We start from the raw sequence: 15,709 nt of genomic DNA, 5'->3' as shown, positions 1-15,709 counted from the left end.
CTCAGCTGTTAAAGTTACCTAAGCCCCATTTATGACCCAAGCAGAACCGAGGTTATATAACCCCATGTAACCAGTTAATAAACGCCATTTTGCCATCCACCATATTGGTGTCTGTGAGCACATGGCCCGAGCAGCTGGAGGTTTGCTGCATCACACCTCAGCAGAGGCAATAAAGTGGTGCCAAAACCCAGGAAATTACCTGGGAAACAGGAATCGCCTGGACAGGTGAACGGCGGCCGAAGCGGCTGTGCCAACTCAGCGGGGAGGACACTCCCGGACCAGCAAGGAGGATGGAAGCTCTCGCAAAGGTCGTATTTCAGATTCATAGGCAATGGGGTATTGATTGGAAACCGAAAGTCTTAACCCTCGCTGTGTCGAGGCTGTTGCAAATTGGGGTCATTGACTAGCCGGTGGACATATCCACCCAGAAATATGGGACAAGTGTACTAAGGCTCTGGCCGAGGAAACAATATCCTCAGGTTCGGGGAAGAATCTTAAATCATGGGGAAGAGTCATACAGGCTCTCCAAAAGGCTCGGCAAGAGCAGGAAACTTGGAAAGCCACAGGGGACTGTTTGCTGGCCGTGCCCTGGCTGGGGATGGAGGCGGCTACGCAGACTATGGGCAATTGCGGTCCTGCTGAGCGCAGGGATTTCCAGCTACGGGGACGCTCTTCGCGGCTCTGGAGCCCAAGCCCACCGGCTGAGGGAAAAGAGCAGGCACGGTCTTTTTGGGATGGGCTGGCAAAGGAGGCGTGGAGCGCCGCCATTGAGTCTGAGGGGGCCTGGGAGGGACCTCCGCCTTATGCGCCGCAGGGTGGTGCCGAACCCCAGAGAGATGGCAGGGATGCGGATGCGGTTGGCAGGGACAGAGAAGGTCTGCCAAATAACGCAGACACGCGCGAGCAGGAAAGAGGGGAGATGCGGAGGGGGAATTAGGCCCACTCAGAGTGTTTGTCTGAAAACATATTCTTATAAGACACGAGCCTCACCCAGCAGGAGGCGGGGCAATCCTAGAGGGAAGGAGCGGCCCAATGCTAGTTAAAAGGGGCAGGGTCGAAGCCTGACAAAAAGGTCCCAGAGTCTGGAAGTATCCAGTCAGTCGACTTCCGGACCCAAGTCAGACTCGAGCTGGGACGAATGGTTTGACAAGTGGTCCGTAGCCAACTCCCAACTCTGATAAAGAGGGAGTGAGAGTATACAAGATTAGTAATCACAATGCTCCTGCTTTGGTCAAGGGGAAGTTAGGAAAGAAATGAACCCCGCTTACAGACTGGAGGAAAATAAAAATAGCATGCGCCAATTAAGCCCCATCAGTCACGCTAGCGTTCCCGGTCCAAGTGGGGGGCAAGGCAGAAACCAGAGGACCTACTCACTGGTAAACCCCAAGGATGTGCAAGCCATTGTTAAAGCAATTGCAGACAGAGGGATTAATTCAGCTGTGGTTTCCACTCTTATCGATAGTGTTTTTGGAGGAGATAACATGCTCCCATTTGACATTAAACAAACCTGCAGATTAATTTTTGACGGGGTGGGGATGATCGTCTTCAAACAGGAATCGGAGAACAACTGCACAAAGCAGCTGGCCTTAGTGACTGGGGCAGACCACCCGCTGCACGGTTCCAGTATACAGCGACTCATGGGCACAGACCCAACCATGATGACCCCCCAGGCACAGGCCGAGGGCCTTCAGGCCCATGAGGTTATGACAACTACCCGCGCCACTAGAGAGGCTATCCACTCTGCTTCTAATGTCATTGCTAGACCATTGCCATGGTCTCCTATAAAGCAAAGCGATAGTGAAAGTTTTACACAATTTGTGGACCACCTCCAGGCAGCACTCAATTCCTCGGCTTTACCCTTGGAAGAGAAGGGCCCTGTGTTAGCGGAGTGTTTGCGCCAACAATGCAATTCAGCTACTAAGGACGTTTTACAGTCATTATGGCCCCGGTCTAGCATGGCGGACATGATTAGGCATGTCACAAAAGAAGAACATCTAGCTCCAATCCAGGCAGCCGTCCGCACTGCAATAACCAGTGTGATAGCATGCTTTAAGTGTGGCCAGGCAGGTCACGTTGCAATGAATTGCCCCCAGTCAGGGCATCCACTAACAGCCGTTCCCCCATGCCAGACGAGACCTAGGGGGCCATGCTGGGCATGGGGGAAAAAGTGGCATTTTGCCAAAGAGTGCAGATCTAAACATCAGGGAAGCGGGAGGGGGAGGGGGCACCCAGGCCGCACACAGCTCCCTCCCACCTGGGACATGAAGCGGCCCAGTTACACCAATTTTCAATGGGGCGCGCAGCTCCCGCACCCACTGCCCCCTCCAATGACCAATTTCGCAATTCAACCAACGGCTCAGCCAAACCCGTCAACACCCCAGGAATGCCAAGAACGGCTCCCTGGGGACGAGGCCCCTGGGTGGCCCTGGCCATGAAAGCATGGGAGCGGGACCCCTGTCCTTTGCCGTGAAGGTGGGCAGGCACCCGCTGATAGTGAGGGCAGTTTGCCATCTCTATAACAACCCTGATGATTCTGCTATCTGCCTCCCCTTTTGGGTTGATACGGGATCAGACGTTACCATCATCCCGAACATACACTGGCCTTCACAGTGGAAACTGGAAGAAGCCCCCATGGTGGGCAGGGCTGGAGGGCTGACACTCAGCCTGAAAAAGCACCCAACCGGTAGCGATAACACTCTGCACCAAAAGAGGACTGGGGAGAACTATCACCCTTTCCCCATATGTCATGTCAGAATGCCCACCCTTGCTGGGGAGGGATGCCCTAGCCCTGTTGGATGTCAGGATGATAAATTTAGTCTAAGGACCACTGCTGCATACCCACTGCTACCTATCAAACTAACATGGAAATCAGTGGACCCAGTGTGGGTCGAGCAGTGACCCTTGTCAAAGCCTCGAATGATTGCCCTTCTTGAGCTAATTAGCCGTGAGCTACAGCGGAACCACATAGAACCCTCCGCAAGCCCATGGAACATCCCAATCTTTGTGATACCCAAATGATCTGATGAGGGCTTCCGCCTCCTGCATGACCTGCGAAAGGTGAACAAAAGAATTCAACCAATGGGTCCTGTACAAACTTTGTTGCCGATGAATTTGATGATACCAAGAGGACAGCCCTGTGTGGTGCTTGACATTAAAGACTGTTTCTTTTCCATTCCCCTGCACGATGAAGACAAAGAGTGGTTTGCCTTTTCTGTCATCTTCCTGAACAGCCAGCGGCCCAACCTGCGATTCCAGTGGAGAGTATTGCCCCAAGGAACGGTCAACTCCCCAACCATTTGTCAAATCACGGTAGACTGAGCACTAGCGCCAGTCTGGCAGAGCGATCCGACTGCGACCATCGTTCAACAACATTCTGATCGCTGTGCCATCAGCGAGCCAAGTAGACCAGCTAGTGTCGACCTAGCTTGGAGAGAGACCTTCTCCAAGTCTTGGAGACCTTGAAAATAAATGGGTTCAAAATCGTGAGTGCAAAAATAAAAAAAAGGATCGTGCATAACCTTTTTAGGGGTGGGAATTTCGAACTCCTATATAACCCCTCCCCAAATAAAAATTCAACGAGACATCAAGGCACTCCATGGCATGCAGCAGCTGGTAGGATCCCTACAATGGCTCCGCAATATCATCCTGATCCCTCCCGAGGTCATGGACCCCCTAAACGACCTCCTGAGAGGGAAAAACCCATGGGAGCAGAAAACTCTGACACTAGAAGCGATGAGCTCGCTCAATTTTATTGAACATCAAATGTCGGTAAGCACGCTCACCAGATGGGACCCAGGCGCACCAATTGGCTTGTATGTCCACTTTACAAAGAAAGGGGGAGTAGGAGCGCTAGCCCAAGGGCTCCCAACAAAGCCCAACCAATACAATGGGTAGTCTTAGGAAAACCATCACGCACTTTTTCCCCAGGAGTTGAGTGCTTTAGCAGCCTTATCATGAAAGGCAGGAAACTCGCCCTAAGGCGTTTGGGCATCAAACCCGCCAAGATATATCTGCCCATCCGCAAATAGCTTTCCACGCAGTCAGCGTCAATATCAGAGCATCTAGCCATAGCCCTTGCTGGATTTGGAGGAGAGATTCGCTACGCAGCAAAACCCGCTTGGACTCAGCTGCTTGCGATCGTCGACATTGATGTCCCATCAAAAATAATGGATCAGCCGCAAGCAGGACCCAGGGTCTTCACGGACGCATCTTCGCTAACCTCCACCGCAGCAGCAGGATGGCAGTCAGGAGTACAGTGGCAATGCATCAAAACCACTGACCCTACGCTTTCAGTCCAGCAACTCAAAGCAGCCACAGTAGTACTAGCATGTGGACTGTTCCCAGAAGAGCACCTCAATGTTGTAACGGACTCTATATTTGTGGGTAAACTCTGCCTAGCCATGTCTGGACCCAGCATATCAGTGTCCACAGTGGTGATTATGCTTGAAGAGGCACTTTTTTCGCAAAAAGGCACTATATCTATCATCCACGTTAACAGCCATAATCCGGTTAAAGGATTCTTTCAAATTGGCAACGACAAGGCAGACGCCGCTGCAAGAGGACTGTGAACGCTGAGAGATGCCGGTCAACTACATGAGTCCCTTCATATCGGAGCTAAAGCACTTGCGAAAAAATGCAGGATTTCGGCTGCTGATTCGAAGCACGTTGTCGCCACATGTCCCCACTGCCAAAAATCACCACTGTGGTCTAGCGGCATCAACCCCAGAGGCCTCAAAGCTGCAGAAATATGGCAGACAGACTTTACATTATGTCAGCTGCTAAGACCCCGAGCGTGGCTCGCGGTGACTGTGGATACATATAGCGGGGTGATCGTGGCCACATGGACACACAACATCAAAAAACTGACTCCAAAGCAACCATCCAACATTGGTTAACAGCCATGGTGTGGCTTGGTGTTCCAAAACAGATCAAGACAGACAATGGCCCAATTTTGTTTCAAAATTGATCCAAGCATTCGTTTCCAAATGGGGTATCACTTCAGTACATGGCATCTCATACAATAGCACTGGGCAGGCCATTGTTGAGCGAGCAAATCAAACTCTGAAAGCCAAATTGAGGTATTGGCTAAAACCTCTGAGCCAGGGAGGTATTGGCTAAAACAGAGGGTTTTACTAACTCCATTCCCCCGAGAGACCAAGCGCGCATACTGGCAACCTCTCTGTTAGCATTAAATCAGTTCCCTAGGGGGGATGAAACAAGCAGCCCCGCCCAGAGACAATGGGCCACCTGAGCGCTAGAGGAAGGCCCACAGGTTATAATTAGAAATGAACTAGGGGAATGGGAGCGAGGTTGGAGACTAGTGCTCACGGGGCGAGGGTACGCAGCTGTTAAAAAAGCCGGTATAGTCAAATGGTGCCCACTTAAGTCTATCAAACCAGACCTTCAGAGTCGAGCTAATGAGAATTGTGAAGTTTTATTTGCAGGACTGGATCCTTGGACATCCCCACAACCCATATACCCCAGTACCTGAAGAAAGTGACAAATCACCAAGCAGCCTGACAGCTCCCAAGAATCCCACACCAGTGAGATCCAAGCGGCAATGGTATCTCTGTGTGATCTTGCTTTTAGGGTTAATTGGCAGAGGGCAGGCCAATGCAGGGCATTACCCTCACCAGCCATTCAGGTGGGTTTTACGCCATGTCTCAAGCGATAATGCTATCAAAGAAACCATCACACTTGACAGCCCATCTTTTGAGTTTCAGCTAAGGGACATTTTTCCCCCACGGCTAGGATTCCCCAATTTTAAAGATTTATCACTATACCAGACCTATTGGTGCCCTGCTTCCAACCCAGGCAAAAGTTTCTGTAACTATCCAGGGTATGGATATTGCAGATATTGGGGGTGTGAAACTATCATGACAAGCAATAGGTAGCAACCACAGCAACCTGATAAGTTCCTGCAAGTCAGGTATGCTCCCCATGGTTGTCTGGAACCAAAATTTAGAAGACACAATCAAATATACACGCCCCAAGACGGGAGAAAACACAATTGTACGAGCTACACAATGACACAATGACAATTTTGCAGCCGACCCATGAGAGTTGGACCACTGGTAAGGTGTGGTCAGTGTTTGTCCGCACCTTTCACGACATTTGGGTGAACATACAAATTATCAGGCTCCTACCGTCAGTATCCCAATCAATCGGACCCAATCTAATTCTTACAGGCCCAAGAGGGGGATCACAACTAGCGCCAATTTTACCCTTAATGTACAAGCATTAAATCCTACCTCGTCCCCATACAGCCTTTTAGATAAACCAGCTCCTTACAATTAGTTTCTTGATGTATTAAATGCCACCTTTTTATCGCTATGATGCAAAGCCCCCTTTTTATGAGGGTGTTTCCCTTAATGTCCCCTTTAACTATTTGATAGCAGAGAATCCACATCAGTGCAGGTGGGACACCCCCCGGAGGGGAATTACCCTGAGTCAGGTCACAGGCCAAGGCAAGTGCTTCGGCAATGCAATTTTAGCAAGGCAGATGGGCAACATCTGCACTGAATTTATCGAACCTAATGGAAGGATCCGTGGGCGATTCCGACTACTTTAGGAATGTGGGTCTGTCAGCAATCTGGAGTAAGCCCCTGTGTGCTCCTTGATAAATTCAATAACTGTTGATTTTTGTGTCCAAGTTCTAATTGTTCCTAGAGTCCTGTACCACCGAGAAGAAGAAGTATATCAACTTTTAGAGGAATCCAACCGGCTCCACAGAAGGGAAGTAATAAAGGGCATAACCATTGCAATGCTCTTTGGTCTAGGAGCTACTGGCACAGCCACAGGTGTCTTGGCCATGTACCTCCACACCAAGAACTTTCTCAACTGCAGATGACCATCTATGAGGACTTACAGAGAATTGAAAAATCCATCTCCTTTCTAGAGAAATCCCTCTCCTCGCTTTCAGAGGTTGTCCTGCAGAACAAACAAGGATTAGACCTCTTGTTCATGCAACAAGGAGGCCTGTGTGTCGCCTAGAAGGAACAATGTTGTTTTTATGCAGACCATACCAGGGTCATATGAGACTCGATGGCTGAACTAAGGGAAAGGCTAGCCCAGAGAAAGAGCAAAAGAGAAGCTCAACAAGGATGGTTCGAGTCATGGTTCAATCAGTTCCCATGGCTGACTACCCTTGTTTCCACTTTAATAGGCCCTCTTACTATGATACTCTTGACATTGATTTTTGGGCCTTGCATATTGAACAAATTAGTGTTGTTGGTTAAAAACCGTTTAGAAAAAGTTAACATTTTATTTGTTGACCGCCAACAATTGCTTTGAGGCACGCTTGTTGCGGATATGTTGCATTGCCTTTTACCATTTGTCGGTTTTACCATAAATCAGTTTAACAGCCTTTGCATTTTTATAACCTTTACACTTCGTGTGTTTTTAATTAATCATGAGGGAAGGGGGAAATGTGGGAAGTTAGGGACAGGCGATCGGAAGATATCGCGTTGTACGGGCAGACAGAACCCCTCCCCTCAGCTGTTAAAGTTACCTAAGCCCCATTTATGACCCAAGCAGAACCGAGGTTATATAACCCCATGTAACCAGTTAATAAACGCCATTTTGCCATCCACCATATTGGTGTCTGTGAGCACATGGCCCGAGCAGCTGGAGGTTTGCTGCTGTGCTGTTCCTGAACCAGGTCATCACACCTCAGCAGAGGTAACAGGGATCAAATGTGGGCTGGGATTAAATATGGATTGGGATAAAATATGGATTGGGATAAAATATGAACTGGGACCAAAAATGGACTGGGATCAAATAGGGGTTGGGATCAAATATGGACTAGGATCAAATATGGACTGGGATTAAATAGGGTCTGGGATCCTACAGAGTGGGATAAAATAGGGACAGATCAAATACGGACTGGGATCAAATATGGACTGGGGTCAAATAGGGACTAGGACCAAATATGGACTGGAATCAAATATGGACTGGGATCAAATGGATTGGGATCAAATATGGACTGGGATCAAATATGGACTAGGATAAACTATGGACTGGGATCAAATATGGATTGGGTTCCTACAGACTGGGATAAAATAGACTGAGATTATATAGACTGGGTTCAAATATGGGCTGGGATCAAATATGGATTGGGATAAAATATGAACTGGGACCAAATATGGACTGGGATCAAATAGGGACTGGGATGAAATATGGAATGGGATCAACTATGGACAGGGATCCAATAGGGACTGGGATCATCCTGACTGGGATAAACTGGACTGAGATTATATGGACTGGGGTCAAATATGGACTGGGATCATACTGACTGGAATCCAATATGGACCGGGATCAAATACAGACCGGGGTCAACTATTGACTGGGATCAAATAGGAACTGGGATCAAATAGGGACTCGATCAAATATGGACTGGGATCAGATAGGAACTCAGATCAAACATGGACTGGGATCAAATATTGACTGGGATTGTACAGACTGGGATAAACTGGACTGAGATTATTTAGACTGGGATCAAATATGGATTGGGATCCTACGGATTGGGACCATACAGACTGGGATAAACTGGACTGGGATCAAATATGGACTGGGATAAATATGGACTGGTATAATTTGGACTGGGGTCAAATATGGAAGTAGGATCAAATATGGACTGGGATTAAATATGGAATGGGATGAAATATGAATTGAGATCAAATATAGACAGGGATTAAATATGGATTGGGATCGAATATGGACTTTGATCAAATGGACTGGGATCAAATATGGACTGGCATCAAATATGGACTGGGATCCCACAGACTGAGATAAACTGGACAGAGATTATATAGACTGGGATCAAATATGGACTTGGATTAAATATGGACTGGGATCAAATAGGGAGTGGGATCAAATATGGACTGGGACCATCCGGACCAGGACGGCTGAACCAGTTCTCCCAGTTGTCCCTAGCATAGACCTAGGCACTCCCAGAATGATCCCAGTCTCTCCCAGCAGGGCCCCAGTCACTCCCACTTGCCCCCAGCGTGTTCCCAGTTCCCCCAGCACATTTCCAGTCGCTCCCAGTCTGGTCCCAGTCCCACAGCCTTGTGGTCTCAGACCCTCCCAGTATATCCCAGTTGCACTGAACATTCTGGCAGTTGTTGCCAGGCACTCCCAGTCACCTCAGTGTTGTTCATGTGCCGCCAGTTGTCTCCCAGTTGTTCCCAGTTCCTCTAATTAAGTCCCCAGTTGGTTCTCAGCATGGGCCTGGTAGCTCCCAGTAACCCCCAGTCAGGGTCCAATCACACCCACTCTAATCCCAGTATGATTGTAGCCACTCCCAGTATGATCCCAGTCACTTGCAGTCTAATCCCAGTTGCTCCCAGACACTCCCAGTACAACTCCAGTGCCTCCAGTGAGATCCCAGTTGCTCCATGTCAATGCCAGCATGATTCCAGTCACCCTCAGAGTGATCCCAGTTGCTCCCAGCATGGGCCCAGCTGTTCCCAGTGTGGTTCCATCACTCCACTGTGGTTACAGACACTCCCAGTATGGTCCCAGTTGAACCCAGTTGCCCCTGCTATAGTCTCAGTCACTCCCCATATGATCCCAGTCCCTCCCAGTATGATCCCACTTGCTCCCGGTTGCCCCCAGCAACGTCCCGGTTGTTCCCAGTGTGATTCCAGTCCCCCCAGTGTGGTTCCAGACACTCCCAGTATATCCCAGTTGCCCCCAGCATGTCTGTAGTCATTTCCAGACACTGCCAGTAGCCCCAGTAAGGTGTTAGTTCTCCCAATATGATCCCCCAGTCATGCCCAGTATATCCCAGTTGCCTCCAGCACACATCCAGTCCTTCTCAGTTCCTCCAATTTGCTTGCAGCATGATTCCAGTTTCCCTCAGTTGCTCCCAGTAGCCCAAAGTGTGATCCCAGTCACTTCCTTTCGACTCCAAATATGATCCCAGTAAGCTCCAGTTTGATCCCAGTCACATGCCAGCCCGCCCAGCGTGGTCCCAGTATAATCCCAGTTGCTCCCAATCTCTCCCAGTATGGTCCCAGCTGCCTCCAGCGTGGCCCCAGTTGCTTCCTAGATCAGCCCAGTCAGTCCCAGTATGAGCCCATTTTCTCGCAGCGTGCTCCCAGTTGCTCCCAGTCTTGCCCAGTATGGGGGATGATGTGCAGGGTATGTTCCCAGTCACTCTCAATTAGTCCCAGTATTAGTCCAGTCACTCCCAGTATGATCCAAATATGGCCCCAGTGTGCTCCCAGTCACTGACAGAATAAACCAGTTTTGCTCCACATGGTTCCAGTTGGTCTCTTTCACCCTCACTTTCCTTCCAGTCACTTCCAAAATCTCCCAGGGTACCCCAGTTCCCTCCAGCATCTTTCCAGTTCCTTCCAGTATGATCCCATTTGCTCACAAGCACTCGCAGTCAGCCTCAGTGTAGTGGCACTCACTGCCAGTATGATCCTAGCCATCCTCAGCAAAATCCCAGTTCATCCCAGTATATCCCATTTACCCCTGACATGGTCTCAATTGCCCCCCACAGGCTCCTACTCATTCCCAGTGTGATCTCAGCATGATCCCAGTATGATCGCAGTATGGAGTCAGTACAAACTCAGTACAATCCCAGTATGATGCCAATAGGATGTCAATACAAGCCCAGTACAGTCCCAGTCACTCCCAGTATGATCCCAGTATGATGTCAGTACAAGCCCAGTACAGTCCCAGTCACTCCCAGTATGATCCCAGTATGATGTCAGTACAAGCCCAGTACAGTCCCAGTCACTCCCAGTACGGTCCCAGTGCAGCCCAGTCCCTGGCAGTGCTGCCACTGCTGGGATCCCCCAGCCCTGTGTGCGTTCCCCCCTGGCGGATGTGCCGGGAGGAGCCCCAAGGGCTGGCAGTGGCCAGGCAGGGTCCCCAGCAAGGCCCAGTTTGGATGTGCAGCCCCCAGTTTGCCCAGTTTGCCTCGCCTTTGGCCCGGGCCGGGTTCCGCCCGCCCGCAGCGGCTGGGAGCAGCCGAGAGCCCCGCGCTGCCCATCCCGACCCGTCCCGGCTCCATCCCCGCTCCTGCCGTGGGCTGCGAGGGCTGCGGGAACGGGCACCGAGGGTGTGGCTGCTGCTGGGGGAGGAGGAGGAGGCAGGGAAGGGCAGGGATGAAGGGGGAAAAGGAGGTGGGGCTAGGGGGGAGGAGGACGGGGAGGGATGGAAGAGGAGGGATGAAGGTGGACAGAGAGCAGCAATGGAAGGAGAAGAAGAAGGCGGGGTAAGGGAGGAGGAGGAGGAGGAGGAGGAGGAGGAGGAGGAGGAGGAGGGACAAAAGCGGATCAGGGCTGAGCTGAGGGAGCCAGGCCGTCGGTCCCTGCCTGAATTCGCAGCCCCCACCTGTGGGATCATCACCCCCCACATCGCGCCGGTGAGCGGGGAGGGGGAGCTCGGCCCAGATATCCAGAGGGTCCCTGGGTTGGGTTTTTGGGGGGATTTTGGAGAATGAAGAAGTCCAAGGCTGAGCGGAAAAGGCCCCTTGGGGGGACATCGGGGGGTGGCGGTGGCGGCTGCCGGCAGAGGCAGCCTGGAGGAGCAGAGCCCTGTGTGCCCCAGGAGCCCAAAGTGGGGAGCCCAGAGAGGGGGGAGCGCCGCCATTGGCGGGAGCCTCAAGAGCCTGGAGAGGGGCAGGGGGGACTCCTTGGAGCCGCTGCAGCCCAGAGCAGAGAATGAGAGGAGAAGGGAGCCCGGGAGCCCAAAGAGCCCCGGCATCCCGAAATGGGGAGAGCGAAGCGGGGGGAGCTTTTGGGATTGCTGGGACTGCCAGCAGCCTGGGCAGGGCGGGCACTGAGGTGAAGGGGGATCCCCAATCCAAGTGTGACCCCAGCAGCTGGAACAAGGGGGAACCCCCGAACACCAGAGGGGAGAGACCAGGGACAGGGAACTCCTGGGAGGCTTTTTCAGGGCTGAATCTTGGTGTTTGGGAGGTTTTTCTGGAGCCCAGATGGCCGCTGACTTGTAGAGATGGACTTGGGCAGAGGGACCTTCAAACTCAACGTGTGTTGGGGAAGATGAAACAGGAAAGCCTTATAAATATGATTGTCTGGCAAAAGATTTTGACAATATAGAAATTATAAGCAAGATTGAAACCATAGCAAGCTTTGAGATAGCTTAGTTAGTGAACAACTGGAAAACAATGGTGTGGCCCAACTGAAGGTAATCCCCTTTTAATGAAACAATTCCCTCTGCTTGCAGACAGATCCGAGGGTCAGAGCAGACCCTACTAGCTCAGCAGAAGGGTCCAAAGAGGAGTTTTTAGCATTTAAAATGTAACACAGTATGGTGATGTAGTGATTCTTACAGGCTGTATGTAAATGCTCTAGGATTTGTATCTTGTACTAGATTGGTTAGTGAGAAATAGAATATTCAACACAGAAGAAGATTTATTGTATTTTAACAGGAACCTTAATGTCTTGTGCTCTTACCCTCTTACTCTCTTACCCTCTCATCCTCTCTACCCCTCTCTTCTCTCGGGCCTGCTCCGAGCTGTGCCTGGCAGCTCCAAGCAGGGCCCTGCACCCGGGCCCTTTGCAATAAACCGCAAGTTCCAGGGCCTGGCTGCAGAGATCTCTCGTCTCCGTCCGTCCCGACCGTCCTACCCCCCGACGCTCCTACAAACGCGCTCATCCCTTGTTTTCCCCAAACCAGGATTTCCCACTGCCAACCCCAGGGAAGCTGGGAGGAAGAGGAAGATGCCCCGGAACACTGGGGCAGGTGAGGAGGAAGTCAGTGCCCCTTTCCCCTCTGTGCTGCTCCATCTCCCAGCCCAGCACGGCCCACGGCTGCATCTCAGCCCTGGGGGGATCTCCTTGCCCTTGCCTTTGGCACGGAGGCAAATCCCATGCTGTCCTTGTCCTTCCTCCCCCAGAGCAGGAGCTGAGCATGGAGAGCAGGGAGGACAAATGCCCGCAGCAGAACCTGGTGGCAGAGGCTGTTTTGAGCGGCTCCACGGCGCAGGAAGCCAACGGGGAGGAAAAGGCCCGGAGCTGCCGCACGAGGAGGGGCTGCAAACGCGGGGATGTGAGGGGGAAAGAGCCAGCCTGGGCCGGGAAGGCGGCCGGAGATGGAGCCAGAGCTCGGAGCTGGTGCTCCATGAGCATCTCCATGATGGGGAGAAGCCCCACACGTGCGTGGGAAGAGCTTCAGGTGGAACTGCGACCTGATTGTGCACCAGAGGATCCACACTGGGGAACGGCCCTATGAGTGTGGGGAGTGTGGGAAGAGATTCAGACCAGCTCCCATCTCCTCCTCCAGCACTATTGGATTCACAGAGAGGAGAGGCCCTTCCAGTGCCCTGACTGTGGGAAGGGATTCAAGCACAACTCCAACCTCGTCACCCACTGGCGCATCCACACAGGGGAGAGGCCCTATGAGTGTCCCCAGTGTGGGAAGAGCTTCTCCAGCAGCTCTAACTTGACCCAACACCAACAGAGGCACCGGTAAGGGAAGCCCTGCGAGTGCCCCGAGTGCGGGCAGAGCTTCGTGCGCTGCTCCAGCTCCATCCCCCACTGGAGGAGGCACTTTGGGCACAGCCCTGGTCACGCACATTCCCTGTGATCCATGTTGGGAACACACCTGGCTGCTTAGCCCTTTGGTTTGGCCTTAATTTTCCTCTGCTTCACCTTCATCCTTTAAAAACACCCCAAACTGGGTTAAATGAAGGAAATTGATTGAATATATCTGCAGTTCCATAATTTCTCAGTTGTTTTAGAGGAAATTTAGGATTTGGGGACATGTTCTGTGTGGAATGCTGCTGTTGCTAAGAGGCAGGAATTTGATCTCATCCTTCTTGTGTTGCTAAGAACTCCTCCTCTGACCCAAACCCCAACTCCACCCTTGGGATACCCTATAAAAACCCCACCGCCCTGCCTTTGCCCTGTCTTTGGGGGGTAAGAAATGGATTCCCAGAGGATCAGCCATTTTCCCACTGGATTCCCAAAATTTCAGCTTTTCTTCTCCTTCTCCTTCTCCTTCTCCTTCTCCTTCTCCTTCTCCTTCTCCTTCTCCTTCTCCTTCTCTTTCTCCTTCTCCTTCTTCTCCTGCTTCTTCTTCTTTTCTACTTCTTCTTCTTCGTCTTCTAAGGGAGGAGGTTTACATTTTCCATTTCAGTGGAGGCTCCTGAAATGGGGAGACACTCCCAAAGACGGGACATGTAAAATAGTTCCTGAAATATGTAAATGAGTTTGTCGATATGCATGAGGGTCTATGAATATGCAACAGACTGATGGAATTAAAACCAGATTAATTAAGGGTGTCCCCGGAAATAACTCGGAGGTCTCAGTGGCCATAACAACCTTTGCTGGATGGTCCTTGTCTCCCATGACATCAGCCTGTTGCATATTCATAGACTTTTTGCATATCCATAAACTACTTTACATATTCCAGGAGCAAAATTGGCTTCATCCTGTTTGGCGGTCCCACCCCCCTTCCAGATCAATTTGGGGTGTCCCATCCCCCTCTCAGCTCAATTTGGGGGTCCCACCCCCCTCTTTTCCCCTCTCTCCTTCCCCTTTCCAATCGTTCCCCCAGTCCCCTCCCCTGTGTTTGGTTTTGGGGGCTCCAGGCCCCTCCTGCTCCGTTTTGGGGTCCCGACCCCGTTTTGGATTAATTTGGGGCCCCCAGCCCATCCTCAGGGTCACCTTCCCCCGGTCCCCAAATTCCGCTCCTCGCAACTGATGAGTCATCATCAAGGCACGCTCTGATTGGCTGGAAATTACCCCGCGCAGTCTCTGATTATTGAACGCAGTGAGAGGCCTTGACTGTGCCTGGCAACTGATGAGTCAGAGTCGGGCCGGGCGCGGATTCGCTGAAAATCGCTGAGCGGGGCCAGTGCTCTGAGTTTCTGCCCAGCAACTGGATTGTCATCAGTGCTGCGCGTTCTGATTGGTCGGGATCTGTTATGGCGTGGGGACGGGAAGAACTGGGCTTGCTTGGGGTTTCTTTGGGTTTATTTAGGGTTTGTTTGGGGTTTATTTATGGTTATTTTTGGACTATTTGGGGTTTATCTTGGATTTTACTTGGTTTATTTCTATTTATTTGGGGTTCTTTGGAATTATTTGGGCTTATTTGTGTTAATTTGGGCTTATTTGGAATTATTTGAGGTTCTTGGGGTTTATGTTGGTGTATATGTTTTTTTTTTAGGTGTACTTGAAATCATTTGGGGGTTTTTATGTTTAATTTGAGGGGGTTTTTTTTTGTTTTTGGGGTTATTTGGATTTGTTTGGGGTTATTTGGCAGACTTTTAGGTATTGTTTGGGTTTTTTTAGGGTTATTTGGGGTTTATTTCGAGTGTTTCGGGGTTATTTGGGTTATTGGGGGTCATGTGGCGTCAAAAAATCAGGGAATGTTTCTCCTTCAAAAAACGGGAATTTTTCCTTAATAATCTGAGAGGTTTTCCCCAGAAAACCGGGAATGTTCTCTTAAAAATCCCGGACTTTTCCCAGCCAATAGCGGACGCCCCGCCCCAAACCAACCAATCACCTCCCCTCAGGAACACCGGCCTCCCCGTGTGCCAATCCAACCAATCACCGCAGGTCTCCCCTCAGCAATGCCCGCCTCTCTCGAGCTGAACTAACCAATCACCGCGCACCTCTCCTCAGCAAAGCCCGCCTCTCCTGCCCCTCTCCTGTCAATCACCACGCCCTCTATGAAAACAACCAATCACCGGGCGTCTTTCCATTGCAACTCCTGCCCTCCC

General features: G+C 51.0%; 1 long non-coding RNA gene and 1 pseudogene across 1 annotated transcript; both read left to right on the top strand.

The window, feature by feature from the left end:
• Window positions 1-15,709, top strand: part of LOC139604941 (zinc finger protein 418-like) — a 284,346-nt pseudogene that overhangs the window by 15,390 nt on the left and 253,247 nt on the right.
• Window positions 3,185-7,594, top strand: LOC139604986 (uncharacterized). Its single transcript, XR_011684192.1, has 2 exons — window positions 3,185-5,078; window positions 5,445-7,594. It is a non-coding gene; the product is annotated as an uncharacterized lncRNA (long non-coding RNA).

The sequence above is a fragment of the Agelaius tricolor genome, unplaced genomic scaffold (assembly GCF_023055355.1).
Source record: "Agelaius tricolor isolate 1412-34295 unplaced genomic scaffold, bAgeTri1.0.p SCAF_57, whole genome shotgun sequence".
NCBI classification, from domain to species: Eukaryota; Metazoa; Chordata; class Aves; order Passeriformes; family Icteridae; genus Agelaius; species Agelaius tricolor.
The sequence above is the reverse complement of the archived record's forward strand: the minus strand, read 5'-3'. Positions and strand labels throughout refer to the sequence as shown.